The sequence below is a fragment of the Lagopus muta genome, chromosome 5, assembly GCF_023343835.1.
Source record: "Lagopus muta isolate bLagMut1 chromosome 5, bLagMut1 primary, whole genome shotgun sequence".
Classification (NCBI taxonomy): domain Eukaryota; kingdom Metazoa; phylum Chordata; class Aves; order Galliformes; family Phasianidae; genus Lagopus; species Lagopus muta.
In genome coordinates, this window is record NC_064437.1 from 28,688,199 (window position 1) to 28,708,190 (window position 19,992).

Here is a 19,992-nt window from a genome sequence, read left to right on the forward strand (position 1 = left end):
TAGGGTCACTAATACTAGCTGAAAGACAAAAAAGGTTTTAAAAAAAAGTTTTAAAAAATATTTTTAAACCTTATCTAGCTAAATAAATTTATGTTGGAAGGCTTCAGAAGCCTGATTCTACTTCATGATCATACACCTGCAGCTCTGTAACAGACAAATGCAAAAGACAATCCTACGTGCTTAGACTGTAAGCAGGAAAAGACTGTATTTTTTAACTGCCAAAATAAGTGCATTTGCAAGGATTGTTGTAATCCTTGATTGTTTTAACAAGCAGCTCTCATCAAGTAATTCTTCCTCATTGTGATTTGTGAGTTATTTCACTAAAACTGGTAAGAAAAGCACTAATTGCTGAAAGAAAAGGAAAACCAACTCACTACAAAGCTGTCACAAAAGCATTTTCAAAAGCTGAAGACATAGAATAGAAAGTTAACATGAGCCATACAAGTGGATCTTCTCTTATCTGTGATGAACTTTTCTGCAGACAGAGAAAGGAGCAAAAGCAAAATTGAGAAGAGATGGGCAAAAATAAGTTACTTGAAGTCTGAATGCTGAATTTTCCTTGACTAAAGTGACAATTAACTTCATTTTTATTCTAATATAAAGAAAATGAACAAAAAATGGAACCTTCTGTCAAAGACAAAAATAATAGCTTCCATTAAGCTACTGATTTGCGGTCGTTTGTGCTATACAGCAGACACTGAAGATGTGAAACAAAATGAGTGTTCAAACATATTTCATATATTCTCATATTTCTCATAAGAAAAGGGATAGAAAATCATGTCAAACATTGGAATCTAAGTTTTCCAGTCCCCACTTGCCAAAAATGTCAGAAAGTTGTCAGGTTTTATGTCTGCTTAAAAATAAAACAGTAATAATGCAGCTTCCAGAGGAATGCTGATTTTCATCTGACATGCTGATAAGGCATGCTGAACAGAAATTAGACAGGTCTGGAAATGACAGGGGAGCAACAAGCTCCAGCACTCATCCACTTTTTCAACAACCAGCATCCCTTCTGCATAGTTATTAAGATGATGGTTTAATTAATAGGACCACAGTACATTCAAATCTATTCTTTTGAAACAGTCCTGCCCAGTCAGTTGCATTTATCCAAGAGCTCTCAGGAGGCTTGAAATAATACAATTGCCACTGTAGTTCTGTTGTTTTGTTTTGTTTGTGTTTTTAATGTTACACACAGAATTATTGTTCTAATACTTTTACTCTCAGGGGTTTCATTAAATATCAAATGTTTTGAAAATTTCAGAAATATTATACCTACCAAAAAAGATTCTGCTTTAACATCATTTTATGTACAGGAGAAAAAAAATCACAAAATGAAAATAAAACCAAATCATATAAGCTAGGCTTCTGAATTTAAGATATCTGAGGGATGCCTCATCTAGGGTTTTCCATCAGTCACAAGCCAGCAGTATCCCCTGACACCTGCATTCAGTGACAACTGTCATAGAAGATGGTTCTGCCAGTTTTGTTTGTTTGTTTGTTTGTTTGCAGTGACTGTAGTTCTCATAAATTGATATGAAGTTCATGGACCTGAATTGTATTGAATTTTTGACTGTACACTTCATTAATTCCCAAAGGAATTCTTTGTCACGTGAATGATGCTGTTTCCACCTGGATGTATATTCTCATCAATAACGACTATTAAAGATCCCATGTGGAAATATAAACTCTCTCCATGTCCCCACCTTCTGTCTTGGAGCTGCCATCTACCTCACGACATGGGTCTGCATCATCTCCTGTAATTTTTCTTCAGGTGATGATGCGTTTTTAAAGGGAAGTTAAGATATGATGTTTAATTGCGTAGGGCCATTAAAATGGTCCTAGTAGTTCTCTTTAGTGAGAACTATTGCTGATCGGTGGATGATTGGATTGGGTGATCCTGTGGGTCTTTTCCAACCTTGGTGAGTCTATGATTCTATGATTCTGTGGTTCTAAATATGCTTTTAAAGGCAAACATTTTAATGAAAATCTCATAACATCATACAGCAGCAAAGAAAGAAAAGGAAGGCGATTTTTTGTGGCAAAATTACTCTGTGAGGATGGAGAAAAATAATGGCAATTTTGCAGGCTACGACTGGTTTTAAAGCCTATACCCCAAAGACAGAATGGAAACTTCACTAAGAAATGTCTTATCTGGATGAGACAGGATGCTTTACACGCCTGGTGAGTAGCATGCTGAAGAGCAGTACATGCTTGGGCTGCAGATGAGAGAAGCAAAAAAAAGGAAGTGTCAGAGGTGCCCAAACTGCAGGCAGTTCAGAATCCAGATTTAAGCTCTGAATTTATCAAAGGGAACATCCTGGAACAATGTTACTCCTGAAAATCTCTGATGACACAAATTTTTCCAACCAACTGTAGCTCTGCTTGCATGTCCTACCAAATCTGCCTCCAAGCAGGTAGGCACTACACTCCCAGAGTAACTCAAGAAACAAGTAGACCACCTGCCTCAGATAACCAATGCAATCTGACATGTCTAGAGCAAGCCCCAGTCTCCGGCATGGCTGCAGGTTTCTCTAAGTGTAGGGAAATTCCCACCCCTCTGACTTTTAGACAATAAATGTAATAAAATGCTAATAGGGGACAGTTGCATAGAGGATGTCTGCTATGGTGTACAGGCTTGTATAGCGTCCTCTTCCTCCCCAAAACAGAAGCCAACTGTTGTGTTGGATGCTAGGCCACCCCTCTTGTATTCAAGTGTGATGCAAGATACGGAGCATTATAGGGGATTGTAAGATTGATGGGGTTACACAGAGGGGAGGTACAGTGCCTTCTAACTATTTGTTTGAAAGGGGTGGAAAGAGATAACCAGTGCAATAGTTTCTGTCTCTGCTCTCACAACAGAGCAGATGGTACAAACTCAATATTTTTATTGGAAGACGAAAATAAACCTGCAGCCTTTCCTTCTGCACTCAGGTAAATTACAAGCCATGGAAGAAGGATGCTGCATGGTATTTTCATAAGCATATGCTGATAATTGGTTAAATAAGGAGCTAAAACTCATCAGAATAGGTTTTCTCTACTCCTAATTTTAATTTTTAATGGTAAATTAAAAGTCAATATTCACATCCATCAGCACAGCAAACATTTTGGTGTGTGCATAGCTTGGAAAAATTCTCGGTAGATTATAGCACACAGGAATTGCCTTTCAGATGAGTTGGTTTTTTTTTTTTTTTTTTTTTTTTTTTTTTTTTTGCAGTTGTTGGAATATATCCCTTAATAGAGTTAGAAACACTGTTTGAATTATTTGTCAGTCATGATTAGCACTGACACAACCATGCAATCAACAAGCTAACAAGTGCAACCTCGTCAGTGCTGTATTATGCTAAAACTATTTAAGCAATATAAATAATGCCTTGACTGAATACCTTCAGTAAAGAAAGGATAAATTAGTTCAAACTTTCATTTTTATGTATTATGGAGTCCATTCAACCATGTTCATTTATAAAACTCAGTCATGTTACTTTTAATATCTTCAGAATTAAGTTCATGTTCATTGAAAGCCTCTAACCTATCCAGTGAAGTAATTGAGGGTGAAAAAAAGTGTTTTTATTCTAATCTGAGGCCTTGACTATGGTTATAACAGTCCATTAAACCAATTCGGTGCCTCTTTGTCAGGAAAGACTTGCACGTGATGTTATGCAGAAGCCTGTTCTGAATGGCAGCAAAAGCTTAACTTTTTGTGCAAATTCTCAAGCTGAGTGCTTTGGTTACTTGTAGAGTAAGTGTAAATATGAAGGTAGCCAATCTCCTCTTTTAACTACTATGTTTTCAAATGAAAAGTAAATGAGAAAACAATAGGACAGAATTGGGACCTAACAGAAATCAGACTAAGTTTCTTTCCATTCACATAGAAACATTAATGACTAAGGCCAGGTGGGCCTCAATAGCCATAGGAGCTGCAGGAAATGCTAAAAAACTCACAGTAATAGATCTCCAGGGTGGTGGCAATATGATGATTTTTACATATTAAAAAATTGCCAGGGTAAAAAATTACATCATTTCACCAGTACTATTGATTACAGCAAGCATTGAGATTAGAGGCCTCTTAAATTTAATAATAGGAGAATCATGAAATCATCATCCATCACCAATGTTGGAAAAGACCTGCAAGATCACCTAGCCCAACCATCCACCAATACAACCCCACTAAACCATGTACCTTAATGCAACATCTAAACTTTTCTTGAACAGCTCCATGGACAAGGATTCCATCATCTCCCTGGGCCGCCCATTCCAGTGCCAGACCACTCGTTTGGAGAAGAAATTTTTCCTTATATCCAACCTGAACCTCCCCTGGTGCTACTTGAGGCCATTCCCACTCATCCTATCACTAGCTACATGCGAGAAGAGGCAACCCCACCTCACCACAACCTCTTTTCAGGCAGTTGTAAAGAGCTGTAATGTCTCCCCTGAGCCTCCTCTTCTCCAGACTGAACAATCCCAGTTCCCTCAGCTGCTTCTCAAAAGACGTGCTCCAGATCACTCACAGCTTTGCTCCCCAAAGAGCTTGACAAAGTTAGAAAAACAGTAGGTTCTTAATAACAGCAGCAATACTGGCCTTTCTTGGATTTCAGAAACAGTGCAAACTCTGAAGTGCTAATCAAGATCATCACAGCAGATTTGGGGCCTGGGTCCCACCTTAATTCTCCACATCAGATAGATTTCCCACCATAAAACAGCATTCCGTTTCCCAAGAGATGTACCACAGTCAGGAACAACTGAGCTCTCCTAGAAGTAAAGGAACACTTCGAAATTCCCTGTGTTCATGTCATTCACAATTTTCCAAAGTATTGTGAAGTAGGCTTGTACCTACTGTTAAAAGTGCTATTTTAAAGTAACTCTTAATCTGACACTGAATTGTTCTACATTAAATACATTTCAGTGATACTGAGTATGATCTTAGACTGCAAGTAATGAGATATTTTCTTCCCACTGGTCAGAGACCAGCAAATTATGTGAGCAGTGTTTTCCATCAAGAAGGAGCAACGTGTAACACAAAACTCTGCCTTTATAATCACTTTAAAAATACATACAGCTTAAAAAGGTCTTCCCATATTCCCTTCTCAAAAACAGCAACCCTCAAAATACGCCCAGTCCTGGTGCGGGTTTTTTTTCCCATGTATGCACTTGGGATGTCCCAATTTCTCCTTGCCCTGCAAAAGCCCAAAACTGATGTGACAAGTTCATTGGAGCTTGCAGTGCCTCAGCATTAATTGCATCTGAGAGACTCAGCATGGCTCACTGAGGACACCAGACTGCCAGGGGAAGGCTGGAAGATCTGTGTTAGCCTCTGCTAGTCACTACCAAAAGCAATCCTGAAAACAATGAGAAGTAGGGAAAAAACACCAGCTCTTTTCTCTCCTTCATCTCTTCAGGAGCTTAAACAAAGCTGCATGCAAGAAAACCCCTTCATTATTTTAACCTCCCAAAATGATCCTGACTGCAGTTACAAGTAAGAGACCACTCCATTATAGGCATGTTGTGGCTGGAACCAAATTGCCTCCAGGTCCTTAAATCAGAAGCTGTGTGGAACACAAATAATGTTCAGTAAAGAAGTCTGTTTTCTGAGCACCTGTGCTGCCTTTCAGCTGGAAGCTCTGCTCTCTGCAGCTCCTGGCAACCCTCAGCAAAGGGCAATGCAAGTGCAGCGCAGAGCTGAAATCCCAGCAGGCAGCCCAGGAGCACCACCCTTTGTGCCAGCCTTGAAGCACTCAGCAGTCACCAGAGTCCTTTGGCTAGTGGTTTTCATTCTTCAAATGTGCTGAAGTCCTACTTTGCTACTAAGGGTTGCTCTTGACTGTAGAGAATGGCAGGAAATGTAGCCTTCAATGTACAGTAGGTTTACACGATGATGAATGCTGCTGCAAAGTGCATGTGCTGGGAATAACTCTTTAGCTACATTTCTAAATGCACACATACACATCTTTTGGAGCACTTTGGAATATACGTTTTTGTGGGCTCATCGACAAGGAAAATAAAATTGCTGTCAGCAAGAACTTTACGTACTCTAAAAACAAGAAGTGCATTAGCATCTTTATTACAAACGTAATTGTTGTTTTTTAATTTGTGATTGCAGTAAGGGTCACCAGTTAAAATACACCACTGTAAAATCTGCAATTTAAATTTCATTTCAGGCTGGAATATAGAAACAGTTTACATAAATAGTATCCATTAATCATTAAAAAGAAAGGTTAGATGTAAATTAAGCTGGTATTATTTCTTTTCTTGTGAATATTTATGGATTTGTGATGAAATTTGCTTTCCCAAGGAAGAATTAAAGCTTTTCTGAAAATAAAATCACATTCTTTCACAGAGTATAAACTTAAGCAAGTAAAACAGAGAACTTATTGATTTGGTCCTCAGTGGTAACCTCAGAAATGCAGGGTTAACTCTATTTGCCTTTAAGGCAGAAGTCTTTCACTTCAACCAAGTCCAAGGTAGCACCTTTTGTATTCCAAGTTTAAGCCTCTGCTCAGAATACCAGTTTCTACTAATCTGTTTTACATATCCTACTTTGCATTTGTGTGTGTGTTTATTGGGGGAGGTGGGAGGGGAGGAAAAAGAAAGAAAATAAGAAAAAGGAAAAAGGAAAAGGAAAAGAAAAAAAATAGAAAACAAACAAACAAAAAAACATTCTGAGAGCACTGAGTGCTACTTCAACATCCTCTGTAGATTGACTTCGTGATTAACACTGATAATAACCAGCAGCAATTTACTCCAGACTTTCAGCACAGCCTTTTAGAGACAGCTGGTTCCAGAAGCAGGAACAATCCTTTTTCTAATGAAAAAGCTAAGAATAAATCTGCATACTCTTTCTGAAGAACATATCCAGTCAGCAAAGATGCGAGATGTTCTCTGTCCTCTGCAAAAACATCCACATAGATGATCTTTCTGTAAAATCCAAAGAAAAAGTATTTTACTTCCCAAGTTATCCTAGCGGACTGGAGACTGGCAAATGTGAAGCCTGTCTTCCAAAAGGGCCGGAAAGATGATCCCGGTAGCTGCAGACCTATCAGTCTCACGTTGGTGCCAGGGAAGATTATGGAATGGATAATCTCAGGAGCCATCATGGACCAATTAAAGGTCAACCAGGGGATCAGGCCCAGTCAACATGGGTTTACGCTCGGTAGTTCCTGTCTGACCAACCTGATTTCTTTCTGTGACAAGGAGAACCGCCCAATGGATGAAGGTAAGACTGTCAGTGTGGTCTACCTGGATTTCAGTAAAGCCTTTGACACTGTCCCCCACAGCATCCTCGTGGAGAAGCTGGCTGCCCATGGGTTGGATGGGCATAAGCTTTGCTGGGTGAAACACTGGCTGGATGGCCTGGCCCAAAGAGTTGTGGTCAGTGGAGTTAAATCCAGTTGGCTGCCAGTCATGAGCAGTGTCCCCACAGGGCTCGGTACTGGGGCCACTTCTATTTAATATCTTTATTAACGATCTTGATAAGGGGATTGAGTGCACCCTCAGTAAATTTGCAGACGACACCAAGTTGGGAAGGAGTGTTGATCTGCCTGAGGGGAGAAGGGCACTACAGAGGGACCTGGATAGACTGTACTGATGGTCCATTGTAAACTGTATGAGTTTCAACAGGGCCAAGTGTCGGGTTCTGCGTTTTGGCCACATTAACACCAGGCAACCCTACAGGCTTGGGGAGGAGTGGCTGGAAAGCTGCCTGGTGGAATGGGACCTTGGTGTACTGCTGGGCAGTGGGCTGAATATGAGCCAGCAGTGTGCCCAGGTGGCCAAGAAGGCCAGTGGCATCCTGGCTTGTATCAGGAATGGAGTGCTGAGCAGGACTAGAGAAGTAATCCTGCCCCTGTACTCGGCACTGGTGAGGCCTCACCTCGAGTACTGTGTTCAGTTTGGGGCAGGTCAGTATAGAAAGGAGGTGCTGGAGCAGGTCCCAAGAAGGGCAACAAGGCTGGGGAAGGGCTTGGAGAATATGGCCTATGAGGAGAGACTGGAGGAACTGGGGCTGTTCAGCCTGGGGAAAAGGAGGCTGAGGGGAGACCTTATTGCTCTCTTCCAATACTTGTAGGTGATTGCAGCAGAGCGGGGCTGGTCTCTTCTCACTGGTGACAGGTGACAGGACGAGGGGAAATGGTTTCAAGTTGCACCATTAGGAAACACTTTTTTATGGAAAGGATTTTTAAGCACTGAAATAGACTCCCCAGGGAGGTGTTGAGTCACCATGCCTGGATGTGTTTAAAATCTGTCTGGATGTGGTGCTCAGGGACATGATTTAGTAGAGGGTTGTTGGTTAGGGTAGTATGGTCAGATGGTGGTTGGATTCGATCTTGAAGGTCTTTTCCAACTTGAGTGATTCTATGATTCTATGATTGACTTGAACTCTGCAATACCATGTAAAGTGTATCATATATGATATGCCAGTGTGATATATCATACCATGGTATAGAATGTTATTGGCAGGAGCATGTTCTGTTGCAGTGGAAAGAGTGACTGGAAGCATGCCTTCATGCACTAATCACAAGAAATCAAGACTTTTTTGCTAAATCTGAAGACAAGAGGAGACCTTTCTGTTACACTACAATTTATTGTTACTCCCAGAAAGCAAGGCACTAACTGTCTCATTTGCAAGTACACAAGCAAAAGTAATACAGGTCAGGCAGATCCCAAAGAGAGCACCAGTGGGAGCCGGTCTGTGAATCCTTTCTTTTCCTCAGAGAAAAATGAAATGAAAGACACAGGAGGAGTGCAGCTCAATTTCTGGATCTCCTTGAACAGTGAGCCTGGTGCCATCAGTAGGACACTGTCCTGTAACCAGCAGGTTCTCTCCAAGAGATGAACAAGGAAAGATGATCTTTGGTTTTAGGGCTGCAACTTCTAGCTCTTATTTTCCTTGGAAGTTTCTTTTATCAACACATCAAGATGTGCTGTTCATTGTTTAAAATCTCAGATTTTAAATAATTCAATGTTCAAAGCATTAAATAGATGCTTTTTTTTTTTTTTTTCTTTCTTTCTTTCTTTTCAACGTACTACTACCAAGGTTGATTATTTATCTCTTCATAGGGTGCTCATGGTAATATGATCTTAAGATGCACTTCAGCCTCACAACTGTTAAGGCTTACAATAGCATACTTTGTAAAGCCTGGAATGCCACAGTATCTCTTCCCATTTTCATCACTATATTGCTATATTAATTGTCACCACATTAATATGTGATATTGTATAAACCATAAAAGTTTATGAATGCATTTGCCAGGGTCCCTGTACATGCTGCAGAGCACCCCAGGGATCTTTAGAGTGAAGCAATTTAAACATCAGCTTTTGCTCAAGGCTGTATTCAAAACCACAGCCAAGGCCTTGTCAGCAGAAACATTTAGTTATTTCACCTGCGTATTAAAAACAGCAAGAAGATAGAAAAGCTTAATGGTTTTTGTAATCTCGCTGCAAATGCATACAGGAGAGATGCTTAAGTTTTAATACATTTTTTGCTAGGTCATTGACCTTAACTTGTCTGAACTTCTTCTTTTCCTCTCCATTTAGGATGGAAAATCAGCTTAAACTTTATTTTATGTCCTCAGCTGGAGGGAAAAACATTAATAACGTGCCTTGTATACATGGGGATCAAGTGAACAATCTAATTTAAAATTTCAAGAACAACTGTCAGATGAAAAAAGTTTCTGATGCTATTCCTGAAGGACAATAGTCAGCCCTTGAACTCCATAGGTGGTCTTCATTATGGCACCTTGGCATACACCCAGATGCTGTGTCCTACGGATACCTCTTAAAAAATGTATGAGGGCCTAGAGAGCACAGCAGGGCAGCAGAAGCCTCCTGAATTCTGCATATTAACATATTCATTAAGCATAATCAATAATTAATATGTCACTCCACTGAAACATATGAGTTAAATTATTTTTTTGGCCAAGAATATTCTGAAAAGATTCAAAAATATTCAGCCCTCAATTTATTGTTCAAAGTTAATCTCAAAGCAGACATTCTGGTACTAACTGGTATCCAGTTTACATCCTCTTTTCAACATAAGTCATAACACTTAAGACTTCCCGGTAACATAAGACATAAAACTTCCCAGCAGAAAGAGAGATTCCTCAACTGAAAATTTCAGCCTGCTGTTGATATCCTCCTCTTAGCTCGTACGCGTCTCAGGGTCAACAGAGGAGGGCAGTGCAGCATACATGTTGCGGGCAAATACTGGGTTCCAATAAGTGTAATTCCTGATGATGGTTCACTTCTTGGACCTTCCAGAGTATATTTATGTTTAGAAAAAGGCCATCCCTATATAAGCAAAACTATATTCCAAAAAATTACAAAGCAAACCCTGTTTTTGTCATTGGATCACAAAGCAACACTGCTAGCATAAAGCAAGCAGAAGTCTTAACGAGAAGCACTGCAACCAGCAGAGCATGCAAGAACTGTGAAAAGACTTTAAGATGTTATGGGGCAGTGAAGTTTCAATTCATTTTAGAAGTGTTCATCTGAAAGCCTTTTTATAATTTCAATACAAAATAACGAATCAATTTGTCTTTTTTTTTTTTTTTTTTTTTTTTAATTATTATTATTAGTGAAATGTATTATAAACACTTGCTGGAATAGAGGTCCAAAACCAGCCTTTCTCTTCTAAGTACAACAGCTCCCTTGACTTCAGTACATGAGCGTTTTTCTCACTCATTTCTTGGCCATGAGCTATCTAGTATATATAGTAGAAAAGTTAAAAATAAATATGCTTTTAATGCATTTTCCATCCTCCATTAAATCTCTCTTGGTATGAAGTGAGAAAGGTAACAGAACAGCAAATTGCAAATTATTTTGGAGAAATGGTCAGTTTCTCTGGTATCAAGTAGAATAGAGGAGGTAAAAGATGAGATAAAAATGTCATTGCAAACATATTAATTTCCTGCTCTCTATTTGTTGCTTCCGCTGCATTTGTCTCAGTAGGATTAAAATGATGTTCCCTCGAGTTTCCAAATCATATTATTACCTCTTCAAAAATGTTACAGGACTGTGACATTCATAACAACAGTGTAAACTGGTTTTCAACAAATTCTGATTTAAAATGCAGTTTGAGATGCTAAAATATGAGATGCAGAACCCTACAGAATGATTACATAATACACTCAGGTTTTTCCTCTAAAGATCCATTTCCATTGAACTATTAGCTTTTGAGAATGAAATGGTCTGAATGACAATTTAATTTCCACAAGAATTATTGTTCTTTGCTTGAAATTGGATATTGGGTTCTGTCATAATGATTAATTTAGGATGTGATGAATAGCATCAGATATGGAAGTTATACTTTGCATATATAAATAATATCAGAAGTTAGGCATTTTTTTCCGTTAAATATATATATATGTATGTATATTATGACAGCTAGGAAACAAGAAGAACATGAGTGCGTTGTTTAAAAATATGGTATCAAATTAACAGTCCAGTGCTGTACCTGCTAAACAAGGCTGTGCTCTACAATACCTCTGCACTAAAACCCTTACATGAATAAACATTTTGGGCTTTGATGTAGATTATCTTTTTTTTTCTTTTTTTTTTTTTTTTAAGAATTTTATACTCTTAATTTGCTATTAGCAAAGTATTTTCAATCAGTTAACAAGACAACACCAATCAACACTGGATTCTGAAATAGGGTAAATCATAACATGTGTCCAGAACCACATACCATATTCCTAAATGTTAACTAAAATAACAGAATTCTTCAGATTAGGAATTCTATTGGTATGCTAAAAATACCTTCTATTTGATAGATATTCCTTTTCAGTTAACTGCAACTGACAGTGTTTAGTACTTTTATTTTAATCACAGCACATTCAGTATTTAATCACACACACGAAATATCTAATTAGATAAAAAACACTGCAATTTATCTTAAAAAAAAAATCAAAAGAATAATCTACTAAAAATATTTTGCCTTTTCCAGAACAAATTCCTCCATCTCATTCTCTTGTTCTACTTAATACATACTTTGCATATCAATGAAAAGCAAGAATCAATCAATAGCTCATTCCTGTCTCTATTAATTTCATGATTATGACTTACGCCTTTAAGGCCAGAGTGGACTCATTTTTATAACCCAAGTGGCACTTGATACATACTGCAGATCACACAATGTCACCGAGTAATTTCCTTCCTGTAATCATAATTTCTCATATGACTGCATTTATTTATTAGCCAAATATTCAATTCTGACTTAAAGATTTCAAGTTGCAGAAATTTTACCAGATGCCAAGATAAGCTATTCCATGGTAAACTGTCACGCTTGGTAAAATCTTGGATCATATCCTTAAGGCTGAAACTGTCTAGCTTCAGCACTTGAAATAAACAAAAAACTGTCTGGAGAAGGATAACAAATTGGGCATTTTAATGCATATGCTGTTTTATAGATTAGGAATAGCTCTAGATGAACCTTCAATAAAGAAAACACAGAATTACAGATGTCAATTTCAATAAATAACGCATATGAAAAAAAGGAGAAAAATATCCTGAATGCAAATTAGTTATTCTTGTCCAACTTTCCCCACCATTCCCAGAGAGCCCAATCCATCATCTTTGGTCTCCTTTAAGTCAGAAGTAGAAGCCTACAAACCTTCCCCATTTCCCCACCTTTGGTTCTCCCTTTTTAGTTTTTCTAGGAAAAATGATGGATACTTCCTCTGAAAGCAACCCACAAGTAGTAGCAGTATCCAAAGTTAATTGGCCACTATCAGAAAAGAACAAAAAAAGCCACAAACATGTCAGTAAAGAGCCTCTTCATCCCGTTTTGAGGTAACAGCAAGAGCCCAAGCTGAACACAGGAGATACTCCATGAAAATGCTGCACCCAAATTCTGCAGAGCCAGAGGGTCTTTGTTGCACTCCATTTCAATGAATCCATATGGAAAGTTTCAGATTGACTTCTCTGGAACAAAATTCCCAGTGAGCAAACATTCGGTCTCCACCTCATGTTGGCATTTAACTTTGTGCAGAATTTTCTTTTTTTTCCCACCTTCACAGAGATAGTTACAACAGAGAACAAGCTGCATAAATAAATCCATACATAAGTATATGAAAATGCAATGATGTCATAACAGTGTAAATTCACTTTTCTGTGATGCCAGCTGCTTCCACTCTGAATGTGCCCTGTCATGCATCACATGAGACCAGGACAGAAAGTTTGTAATCTGGAGCAGAAATATACATGACACTAAGAGTTTCCATCAACATGATGTTTGATTAACAGAGAGGTGTAACAGATCCCACAGCATGGAACTGAAACGTAAAGCATTTATGCCATCAGACACTGAGTGAAACAAAGATATTTCCTCAGAAACATCTAGATAAGAAAAAAACTGTAGCATTTATATCAAACAATTATACACAAGGTGTTTTGTTTTTTTTTCAAAAGCCATAGCTACAAATTATAACTATTTTGGTATAAAGTGGAAGAGAAATTGTTCAATTGCTTTAGACTTCTTCTTTTACAGTCTCCCCATTCAAAATTTCTGTACCACATTCATTCATACGTATGTTTCTATCTGGCACTCACCCACATTTCTGGGGAAAATGCATCTTTAATTTAAACATGAGGGCTAACACTAAACATATCTTTTTCATGGGCCTTCATGTCCCATTAAACTTTCTCCAGATACATTAGCATTTTATGGTTTGACTGGTTCCCACAGCATTTACCTAATTGTCTCTAGGTGATTTATGGGCAAAGTCCACTGACTCTTTTATTTTGTCTGTAAGGGCAGAAGCTCTTCTGGAATTGCAGAAATGTTACTCTCATTTTCCCAGATAGGGCACCTGGGATTTTTTTCTGCTAGTGATGCAGAGATTTCAAACATCAATACCAAAAAGTCATTATAGTCTCTGTGTATTTTTTACATATAAATATTGCAGATAGTTAAAAATATAAATTAGGGAAACGTCCGTGGAATTAAATTTTAAAGTGATAACTAGAAAAATGATTATATTAGACCTCTGCAATTTAGTTAATAATCCCACTACTTTTCTTTAGCATAAATTTGATAGCTATTTTCCAGTTATATTTTAGTCTCTTTCACTCCTTAATTAAGCATTACGCAGCAATATATAGCAGTGCAAAACTCTGAGTTGTAATGATAATTGTAATTCATTAAATATTGATGGAATTAAATCTAAAATTGCTTGGATGCCATTCATAACATTCATAACATGCAAATAACTTAGTAGTTGCATACGCAAAGTACTAAAATATGAAGACACGATATTCTTAGGAAAAAAAAAAAAAAGTTTTATTTAAATTAAAAACTGTAATTTGAACAAGATGATGATTTCTGACACTGCCCTTGAAAACTTGTTATTGGACTTCTGTCACCAGCAGCTTAATTCAGAATGCAGTGTAAAAAAACCATGCATAAACGCTTCATCTGCACTTCAGTTAGTAAGTGCATATCAAACATCTGATTTTTGCAGATAAGAGACTTACATGCAGCCTTTCATGCAGAGGCCCCTCACAGTTACCAAATGTTTCACATTTTAGTGTAATCATTTCACCTTCCTGTGTGGAAGCATCTGATCTAAGACCTATGGAGCAGAGAGGCTCCTGCTGTTTGCATTTTGACCAGGCCGTTGAGCCTCAAGCTATATATTCTTACACATACTGATGGCAGTACAAAAGTCTAACTGAGAACAGAGGATTTTAGCAGCTCTATTTGCTGAACATCAGTTTCTTCCTTCTGCTTAGGTTTCTGCCTTGCTTGGGATCCCATCAGTGGGTAGGTCAATGCTGGCATTCTCATGGGATTTACCAAACAGCGAGAACCTCCCAGGCTCCAACATGACTCACAAGAAAGTCATGCATACAATGGTTCTTAGGACAAGCAGGGCAAGGTGATCATTATTTTTTCCAGGACCTGTATATTGCTCCCACAATGGAGGAATAGCCATCCCAGTGGCAGCTGTGCACCTAGCATGCCTTTATTTGCCTCTCTTGCCCACTGGTATTGGAACTTCACACTGCTTCTTTTCCCACCATTTTTCCATTACCTTGTTACCTGAAAATTGTTTAGCTTTGCCTAATTTAAGAGCCCCATGTAAAAACCCATTGAGATCTTGAAAGTAGCATCATGGGAGAAGAATGAGTATTATTACTTAGCATCCTTTATCATAAACATTTCTGCAGATTTTCTGGAAACATTTTTTACTGGCATTATAAAGGAAGAAAAACTAAAATTAATATATTGTCCAACTTGTTTAAGTTGGGAATTTATGATTCTGTATTCTTTTTTGACAGTCTGTTCACATAAACAGATATTACTCAGAAACAGACTGAGGAGAAATAGAGTGAGGAGAAATTGACCATCATCACAATTTTCAACATAATTCCATGCAGCTGAAGTGTCCTAGAGGAATTGTTATTATTATTTTGCTTGTTAGTTCTTAATTTCACTGTGGAGGTACAGTGAAGTTACACTGTAAATTTGGGACACTCTTTCCTTTTCAGAAGGTGACCAAACCCTTGTGGACTACAGAAACCTTCCTTTAAGAAGGTCACAATTCAAAATGCTTTGAACAAAACAACACTTTTAAAATACACTTTCTCAGAAATACCTGAATATAAATAGAACAAAAGAAGGAATATAATATAATAATACATAAAGAATATAAAAAGAAGGAAAATGAGGGAATCCAAGTCTGCTACTGTACAGGATAACACACAAAGCTACTGTATCTATGGCTGACCCCTTTCATTTTATCTATAAAGATAGGTGCTGTATTTTTTTCCTGATTTCTTTCTTAAGAAAGGAGCAATATGAACCATGCTGATGACATCTGCTTCCTATTCAGTACTTTTATCCTTCTTTGGATCTGTACATGTGGGAGTGCACAACACGTTCCCCAGGATGATTTATTCCTGCATGGGAAAGGACGTATTTTGAATGTGTGATGCTGTCTTTGGTGCTAACTGCACTCTCTTGGATCAGAGACATGGCAACAGGCCCTGTGTTCTCTCAACTCAGATGTTTCACCTTCATGCTGCCTTCACAGACAGTCCAGATTCCTGGTCCCTGGCAGTGCTATTAGTGTTTTTAGCAAGGACCAAGTCTATCTGAACTGCATAACTCACTGTTTACACAGTCACAGCAGTGGCCATTTTCCTCATCTAAGTTTAGTTATTTTGTTCTTTGTTCGAACACATTTGAATGTTTGATGATAGCACAAAGCCAACACTTCAGTGTTTCAGTTAGGTTTTGCTGAGTCAAGTGTGAGATTTAAATCAAAAGCAGCTCTTGCCAAGGGTTTTGAAGAGAACCAGATGGGTAGTGATGCTTTGTCAGCACCTGGTACAGAGGGAGCCAGGACCTCAGAAAAAAAGACCCCAAAAGCATGCTCTTAAGCATTCCTTTACATTGTGTGCAATATGTAACTGGGACACATTCATTTTGTAAAGCAATTGATCAACAGTAGTGCAGAAAGATGTAGTAATCCAGCTAGGTCCTGCCTCTGCCATGAGCAATTCATCCTACTCTGATGCTTCCTTTTGCCTAGAGCCTTGGGATGAGGGAATTTTAGGTTGAGCCCCAAAAGAGTTTTAGGCAGTCTTCCTATTGTAACAACTGCTTTGAGGAATCAATGGTCCTGAATTCTTCCTAAGATAAAAGGTTGTTCATAAGAGGCAGCCCCGCAGTTGGGAGTAGAAATGTTCTGTGCTGAAGGCAGAAAAGCAGCTGACAGGGCTGAGCAACCAGCACACACAGCAGGAGCAGTCAATGGAGAGTGCGAAAGATGAGCAATAAGCATCTGATGTGAATGGTGAGCCAATTTTATAAAAAGACAAGTTTGGTAGTGGGAATGACAAGCACACGCACAATGAGAGTTGCTGAGAGCAAAATGCTTGACTGTTTGGCAAAATAACATCTCTGGTGCATCTTCTTTCTAGCAGCCTACTGCTAGGACTGGCTGTTGAAACTTAACAATCTTCTCATTTCTTACTTTTTTCTCAACTGAGAAATTTTTAAAGAGATATTTCAGTCTATTTCCTTGCAATTTTCATCAGCAATTCCATGCAGAGCACAGTCTGATGAGATGCACATTCAACATCTAGAGTAAAACCTTGGTATTCACAACCATTTTAACACAGATTTAATAGTCAATATTACAGAGTGGAAAAATAAGTTGTCAAGAAATTAATATTTACATTATGAATTATTTTTAATACCTATATCAATTGCTGTTATACAGAATTTCACAGAGCTGTGATTTATGGCAGACTTCTACATTCCTAGAGGCCAAGTAATACAACAGAAATAACATAACAGATTTCTGTGCAATGTCTTGCACAACCCAGGCCATTCTTTGATTCTATGATTTATTTGCTCTGAGCAGTGTCATAGCTGACACATGACAGCATTTATGCACTTCTTTTTTGGCAAACACATGCTTAAAACAGTTTGGTATATTTAGATCAGCAGGTAATGTAAAGGATGTCAATAAAGTCCTTGTACAGACACAAGGGTTCATTCATATAGTGGTTACCAACCATGTCAGCTACACAATCCTATAGCAGATGAGAAATAATGAGATACAAGTCACAGGAAACCCATATTATATAAGTTAAAATCTAGTATGTGAGTTTTAAAAAGTCTTATAAAAAGGCTGCAAATCAAGATATAAGGATATAAGGATATAAGATTTGGAATTTGTACTGAAAACATCATGTGAACTCAGTACATCTTTCAAATTGCAACCAAAAGCTCTGCAATAAGTTCATGGAATCATAGAATCACCACGGTTGGAAAAGACCTCCAAGATCATCCAGTCCAACCATTCACCAATATTTACCCACTAAACCATGTCCCTTAGTACCAACTCTACATAATTCTTGACACAACCACCTCCCTGGGCAGCCATTCCAGCACCTGACCACTCTTTCAGAGAAGACATTCTTCCTAATGTCCAGCCTGAAGTTCAAGATGGCATGATCGAAACCCTGAGAGTTCTGAAAGTGACGCATCTAACAGTCACAGGATGGCACTGATGAAAAAGAAAAGCTTGGAGCAACATTCATCTTCATGGTAGTTGGTAGCAAGGCAGAGAATACATTTTCTGTTGTGCTGGGTTTTCATGTATTGCATTTCTTCTCTTTCTCCATGAAATGAGGACACTCACAAAAACCTGGACAGCAAGATTAACAAATTACTACAGGAAAATATAATTCAAAGGAAAAAAAATGCAAGTAACGTGTAGAAAATATCATAATGGAAACTAACAGATTTTTTCATTCACACTACCATCTTCAACATGTACCAGAGTTTGTCACAATTTATTTTTCTACTTTCCCATAAATTTTTTATGATACTTAGATGGAGGTACTTACTGATGATTAGATTTATGTCATATTCTCTTAAAACTCACAACTGGAGTCACTGTAGCAAAATAAATCCTAACAAACAACTAAATTTAGTTTGATTTTTTACAGGTAAGTAGCAGATTCTTATTACAAATATATTACAAATATAATACAAAAAAACTCAAGTCTGCAACTTACCTTTGATGTGAAACATTGTAGGCCCTGGATAGCATTTTTTGAGTTTAATTATACACAATGGGAAATAGGATACCTTTATAACAGAAAATAAACTTGATTAACTAAGGGGTTTTTGTAGGCTAAGTTATATGACCTGATTCTTGTTTACTCAATGGTCTATTCATTTATACTGACAGAAGATGTAATAAGTACTGTAACAGAACCTCAAATACTAGTATAAATTATACTAACATCAACTACAAGCCTGGTTAATATAGGGCTAATTCATCTTTTGAAATTATAATAGATTACAAAAGCTGAATATCTCATTTGTGTTAAAAAAGCCTTCAGATAATAGAGGACCAGGCAGTGATGCATAACTAGTGAAATTATATCATACTCTGTATTAAAAACATGCATATATGACAAAAACCTTCAGCTGATAGGAAAGAAATAAGGGAAGATCTTTATCAGTCTTGCTTAAGCAAATGAAACATCAAATACTAGAAAAGATTAAGCTAATGAATACAAAAGCAAATATTTTTTGCTTATGAATATTGAGGCCAATTTTTGTTACCAAAACTATCCATTTAAGTAACTCCAGGATCCAAATTTGAGTTTGAAACAAAGCTTTTTAAGAAAAAAAACTTAATTGAAAAAATATCCAAATTGATAGAAGAGAGACGTCCAGCACAAGTTTCATCCTATAAATGAAAAGTTTTAACAGCAGGTAACAGCAAGGTTGAATTAACTTTGACCATGACTCAAGCAGGCTGAGTATGATATCAGGAATACATCAAGGTATGTAATTTAAATAATGTTATCAATGTGTACACATGGAGGAGTACTAATTCCATACCATTAATGAAAGAAAGCCTGCCTATAAATTTTCATTCTAGGAAAAACATTGCTTTGAATTTTACATGTTGCTTTGAAAACTGTTCTTTTAAAAAAATCTCTATTAAACTCATAGGCATACAATATATTTTTAAGGAGCCCTACTCCAGGGCTTTAACTTGCCTTCTGTAGAGCTTATTGGTTGTATATGCATCCTTTTTTATTTTTCTTTTTGTTGCTTCTTTTTTTCAGGGCTTTTTCAAGTGGTATTCTGGGAAAGATAATGACTATTTAGGTCTCTAAGAACTGTCAACTCCACCCTTTCCTCTAAGTTTCACAGTTCAAATTATTTTCCAGTGCATTCTTGCCTATATATTTTCAACTTTCTTCAGTGCTAAGTGTTACATCATTTTCTGTTATTTCCTTTCTTACTGGAAGAGAGAGAAAAATGAAGAGATTTCAGTGAAAAAACATTTTTAAAGGTCACCTTTATTAATAGCAGAGATTATCACACTAGGTTATCGATGTTCAAGATCATTGTTTTGATTAAACATAATTCTAATATTCAATGACAATACAACAAGGTTTTCCAAGACACCTTTCTGTGGATAATAGATAGAAATTCTAGATATACTTAACGGCTGGGTATAA